This window comes from Papaver somniferum, chromosome 3, assembly GCF_003573695.1.
Source record: "Papaver somniferum cultivar HN1 chromosome 3, ASM357369v1, whole genome shotgun sequence".
Taxonomy (NCBI): domain Eukaryota; kingdom Viridiplantae; phylum Streptophyta; class Magnoliopsida; order Ranunculales; family Papaveraceae; genus Papaver; species Papaver somniferum.
The window spans coordinates 176,123,969-176,130,270 of NC_039360.1; the positions used below are offsets into that span (position 1 = coordinate 176,123,969).

General features: G+C 36.2%; 1 long non-coding RNA gene across 2 annotated transcripts; it reads left to right on the forward strand.

Moving 5' to 3' along the window:
• The first annotated feature begins 639 nt into the window (after nucleotides 1–639).
• Nucleotides 640–2,737, forward strand: LOC113358105. 2 transcript variants are annotated; one of them, XR_003364199.1, is made up of 2 exons: nucleotides 640–1,118; nucleotides 2,519–2,737. It is a non-coding gene; the product is annotated as an uncharacterized LOC113358105 (long non-coding RNA). The 2 variants fall into 2 exon arrangements; XR_003364198.1 differs by lacking the exon at nucleotides 2,519–2,737 and adding an exon at nucleotides 1,369–1,938.
• Nucleotides 2,738–6,302: the final 3,565 nt, after the last annotated feature.

The window sequence follows — 6,302 nt, forward strand, 5'->3', positions numbered from 1 at the left end:
GTCACGGGGCTGTGAGAAGAGCAAGGAATTACAAAGACTCAAAGAGAAATGAACTTCAACGAAGTAACTTTACATGGATTTATGGCGTTGTACTCTTTTACCTTCGGCAAGGTTTTGTTCCACTGAGTTTTCCATGTCAAGGTTTTAATGAGGCATCATATGCGAGTCCAATTGTGCTCCGAGTCTTCTCAAATACCATAGCAAAGCAATGTAGCCAGCTGCCGGAGTCATGGCTAAGAAGAGGCTTCAAGAAGACGAGACGATGAAAGCAACAAGACACATTGGATTGATAATTCTGAGGATACGCTCTTACACAAACTGTGACTGATTGCCAAGCCTGGAAGTCTTGACAAAACAGTCAGGGGGCTAATGTAAGCACATGGATTTGGCCAGAGCCGAAGACATGAGAATGGGGGCTTCGGGTAATGACCAACCGAAGCCACCATTAACTATGACGTGGTCACAAAGGTGATGCGCCCTTAGTAAATGGTTGTTGTTGTATAGTAAAGCTCATATTGTAAGGAGGTTATTCGCTTGAGGTCCACAGTAAACCAACTTCTCGTATAAAATGAGGTTGCCGAAGATGAGAGAAGGTAGAGCTAATAGAATATCTTAGAAGAGAGAGAAATAGTATTTCTAGATAGAATTGTAACGTGTATTGGGATTAGTCCCTTTGCAACCCTTCGTCCATTTCGGGATTTTACTAGACACGTGTCATATTTTTGGTTAACATATAAACTGAGAAACAGAGAGTAAGGAAAATTCGATCTTCTTCCCCTTTCATCCCTTTCCTGTATTTTCTTTCTCTGATGATTTCTCATTCCATGAAAAACAATTGAGGGGATCACTTTCTTTCTCTCTTCTTTCATTTTCGTCGGCAATCTCAAATTCAGGGAATTTGACTGAAATTATGCCGGAGTGAATTATGTAGAGATTTGAACACTTGAAGTTGTTGTTAAAGTCGGTAATGGTTGGTTTTAAAAACGCAGTAGGATGATTCGCTCATTGGTTTTCAGTTTGGTGATATCTGAAGTGATGCATATCGATTGGGTTGTGCTATCGCACCTGATTTGTGTTGGAACTCAGTATCTCGATACAGTTTCTCCCTTGAATCCAAGGTATGTAGTAAAACAGGGAAACTTGGGTTTCTGCCATTTTTGGTTTTGTTCTAGAGTTAGAACTATCAGACTTCTATTTTATTGATATTAAATCTTGACAAGAGGTTAAAGGTGCTTGTTCCTTCCTTTACGTATTTTTATAGAAATTGATTGATTTTAGTTCAGTTGATAAAAGAATTGAGGCATGTTTATATTGGGGCTTTTCCCTATCTGTTTATACTGTCTAGTTTTCTTTTAAATGTTTGTGCAGAATTTGTGAATGCATGCTACAGATTGGATAATGTACTCCATCCCAGTAGTAGTAGGAGATATGGCTGTGTGTTAGATTTGATCTTCAGGTAAGGAAGAGCTATAAAAGAACCTGAATACAACAAGGCAAAACATACCTCTAAGCATCAACAAAATACTGCACACCAAGTTTTTGAGAAAAGTTCCGAAGGAAATGTGAACTTGAGTCTTGAACTATTGACTGAGCTGTTGTAATTTTAGTGGAAGCACAATGCAAGGATATTGCATCTGCTTCAAATTACTTGCAGCGGGTATCGGTAACGGGTAGGATGTGTCTAGATTATTCTTACACTTTTAATTAGATTCGTGAATATGTTATTAGATTTCTTGTTTGCTGGCACTAGTTGTTATGCTAGTCTTACTCATGTATGGCGTCACCCTTTTTCGTTGTTTTTAGTACTAGTGTACGGATTTGGAAATGCTACTCAAACTAATGATGTTGTAGTAGGTGTTTGTCATATCGCCTCTTTCATTTTAATCTATGTATTTGTTATATGCTTATGGAAGATTTAGTGATATTACTATATATACACTCCATCGGAGTTAATTGGTGATGTTCTCATATCCTTCACTTTGGATCAAGTGAGATCAACTTAGTTGTGTCAGATTTGTAGTATAAGACGTGCATAGTTTCTCCAACTATTATAACATATCTTTATTTTTCTATTGTGCCTTAAGCATATTGAATTTTTCTCTTTAGCTTACAAAGCTATCTAACTGATAAGTGTGAGATTGGTCTTACAAACTTGTAATAGCTACTCCAATTAGACTTCAGAACTATAAATTTAGGGTGACAAGTTATATGGAAATTGTTCCCTAGTTGAATTTTGGTGCCGATGCTTAAGAGTGTGTTCTGATCCATTGACATCCAGTACGTATTAGGACATCTTCCGATAAGTTGGAAAGAGTTTGTAAATTACGTTCCGATACATTTAGGGATTATTAGTAAGTACTAAGAAATGTTCCGGTGCATCGTTTGCGTGTGAGTATAAAAAGTGTCTTACTTAGTATATTTTTTATTGTTTTTGTTCTTATTTATATATTATAATATAAGCAACACTAGCTCCTAATCACTGTTTGGTTGATGAATTTACTGTTTATGTGGAGCTTAGATGGTTAACGGACGCATAAAAACATTTCCCCAAAGAACGTAAGTCACTCTTGTGTCAGTTACTTTACAGGTACATTATCTTCTTTCTTCATGAGTGGCTCTGACGTTTTGTTGACTTGTATTAAATCACTAATTCCTTTGAAAGGAAGCTGAAATGTTTTATGTACAGATCAAACATCATTTTCTTTTATGCTAGGGGAGGACTTATTATTTTCTTATAGTACTAACTTGTGAATCCTACTTGATTTCGTTAATATACTCTATGCGAATTGCTAGTCTTGTAATTGTTTAGTGGAACTTAGTTGACTTAAAATGGATGCTTGGACTAACTAATACACAGTGGTATAAAAATTCAATGGTATCCGTAGAACGGAGAGGAACCGTTAGTTCTCATTATTGAAAGGTTGTGTATTTGAACACCTTACTGTGTATATTATGCTAGTACTGATACGGAAGGGACAAACCCCTGCTTTATAACTTAAATTGAATTTGCGGATGTTTCTAGATATACAGAAATGTTATTTTTGAAGTTTACATAGTGCAATTAGCTTATAAAATGATTCTTCACTTGTGGTGTTTGTGTATGAAAAATGAATATGTCATATTAAAATAGTATGGGCATGAGGGCATGTTCCATGTAAATGTTTGTTAAAATGATCGGCATACTGACGTTCTTGATTTGAAATGGTACTTCATTTAGTACATATATGTATGCAAATTCTCTCATGCATCTTCTTAACAACTCTTTAATTGATTGCCTGATAGCTTACTGTTCCATTATAAACTTGTAATTAATTGACAAAGTGGACTGTTCCATTATAAACTTGTAATTAATTGACAAAGTGTCAGGTGCTGAGTGAATTAAATTATGAGTGGTTTAATGAATTTGTAGTGGATGGTGTTACTGTTTCTAGCATATATTTTTTGCAGGTTGTGGCCAGATTTTTTTTTTTTTTTTGAAATTAGCGGTATCGAGAATGTTATATTGGCTTTACTGATGATGTGTTAAGTTAGGGATAGTTGTTGTTACGCAACTCATATTATCCATTTTATCTAAGTCACTGCTACATCTAGAGATAGTTGGTGCCTCGAGTAAGCAGTTCATATTATCTTGGAGATTGTTGCTGCTACAACAAGCAGTTCATATAATCTATATAAGAGATGATTGTTATCTAGACGTAATAGTTCAGATCATCTAATAAGTGATAGTTACTACCAGTGAGGGTAGTCCATACTATTTAAATAAACAGTAGACGAACTACGGTTGTGCTTGATCCCTTCGAGCAACGGAGAGGGTACGTATGCAGCCGCTATGCGGTTCTGCACAAATCTACAAGGTTGTTCATATCATCTGAAAGTGTTGGTTGCTGCTTTGGTAGTTCATACCACCTATTCGGAGATGATTTCAATCTTGGCAAGTATATATCATAGGAAACTGGCCAATGACGGCTGTTAACTAGAACTACCTTAATTTTGGTAATTGGCCATCTATTAATTTCGGCAACTGGCCGTCTGTTAATTTTGGAAATTGGTCGTCTGTTATTGTTGGGAAATTGACCTGTTAATTTTGGCAACTGGTCGTATGTTAGTTTTAGGCAATTGGGCTCTGTTAATTTTGGCAACTGGCCTTCTGTTCTTTTTGGCAATTAATCGTCTTTGGTTGGTTTTGGCAATTGGTCGTGAATAAAATCTAAGTGTGCTTGTTTTTAAAGCAGTAAGGGGTAATTCGGATGCGAGTTTCTTAGAAGAATATGAAGGTCCGGTTTTCTCGAGTGGCATATCAGAGAATCGGATCTTGCCAAGCGAGCTGAAATCCAGTTCGTTGGAAGTCCATATTTTCTGATCCGTCACAGTTGGTATCATAGCAGTTTCGGTTCAAACGGGACTATAATATGAAATGTACTAATATTCTGCTCGTGTGGTTGATTACAAGTAAGTCACTTTACTTCTAGTTTTATTTTGAACTTCAGGACGAAATTCTTTAAGGGGTTAATGATGTGAGAGTCCAAGCCACTTCACTTCTAGTTTTATTTTGAACTTCGAGACGAAGTTATTTAAGGGGTTCATGATGTGAAAGTCCAAACCTTTTTTTCGGGTTTAATTCAACCCGTTTGAGTTTAAAAGCCTAAAATTTTTATTTGGTAGTGATAAGGAAACCTAAATTAAGGTGCTTTCATGAGTATGAGTGCCTGAATTCCAAAATATGGCTCTTAGAGGGGAAGCTAATTGCTTTAATCACAAATTTGGGTGCTTAAATAAAAACTGAGAAACCGAGAGTAAGGAAAACTCGATATTCTTCCCATTTCTTTCCTTTTATGTATTTTCTTTCTCTGGTGGTTTCTCATTCCATGAAAAGCAGTTGAGGGGATCACTTTCTTTCTCTCTTCTTTCGTTTTCGGTGGTAATCTCAAATTCAGGGAATTTTACTGGAATTATGTTCGAGTGAATTATGTAGAGATTTGAACACTTAAAGTTGATGTTAAAGTCAGTATTGGTTGGTTTTAAAAACAGAGTAGTGTTAGAGTACTGCTCGGTCGAACTCGCAAGCGTTGCTATCTCAAGCTTGTTTGTCAAGTTTAGCTGCCAAAACTATAAGTCTTGATATCTAGTCTACTTATAGCTGAGTCTCGGATTAGGATAGAAAGTGTAGTTGAGCTTTAGACTTCACAACATTCATCGATTGAAGACGAAAAACAATTAAGGGGAGCTTGTGGAACTTCATCAACAAAAGGTATGTGGGGACTTGAACTCATCTATCACTCAAAAGTATCTACTATATCTCCTATTTGAGATAAACGTCGTATAAGTAACTCGCTTACATATTTCTCGAAATATGTGTAAGCTTTCGCTTTAATCAAGTTCATCTTATGTTCTTCACGAAAGTCAAAAGATTTGAAAATCTCCTGGTAACATCTTACATGATTTGTGTGAGACAGTCATTTGATGTAGACTCGGAATGTTTCGTATTGATCTATCGATCACTTGAAAATTGCTTTGAAGCTAATAGTTTGTGTGAGACAGTTATTTTCGTCTTCTAAGAATGTTTCAATGATTGAAATGGGAGTTTAGAACAATTAACCATGATTGGATGTAGCACAGTATGCGCACTTGTATGCTAACAGTTGCAAGTTATTCCAATTCCGGGAACCATAGTATGCATACCCGTATGCATACGGGTTGGTTACTTGAAAGTTCGGGAACTTAGTATGCATACCTGTTTGCGTACCGGTGTAAGTTTAAGTCTGGGAATTCAATTGAGTTTGGTGGTGTATGGTAGTATGTGTACCCGTTCGCATACTGGCGAACCCAGACCAAGTCTGGTCACTTAGGTATGCGTATCCGTTTGCATACTTGAGTAGGTTATGTTCTAAAATCGGTTTGTTCATGAACTAATACATCTATAAATTAAGGAATGTAATCTTTTGCAAACCGTGGCTATAATGTTCATGAATTGATTCGAGTGAATCAAAATCGATTTTGCTTCAATTGTGTCTTGTATAATTCTATGAGAATATAAACAATTGAACAACTCTATAACTAGTTCATTTGAGTCATTTGAACTAGTTGTGTTAAGATAAACAAGGTTGATATGAAAGTGTTCATATGGCTAACTTCGGTTAACTGTTGTTGAGCCAACAAGGTGTACACGTTTAGGTACGGTTACCCATATTTAAATGAAGTCACTTTTCATTTGTGTGTAACAAGCTAAGTTCGATCTAACGGCTGAAAGATATTAGCTTGAATCTAATCAGGTTTTCATCTAACGGTGAATTTTGAATGCTTTG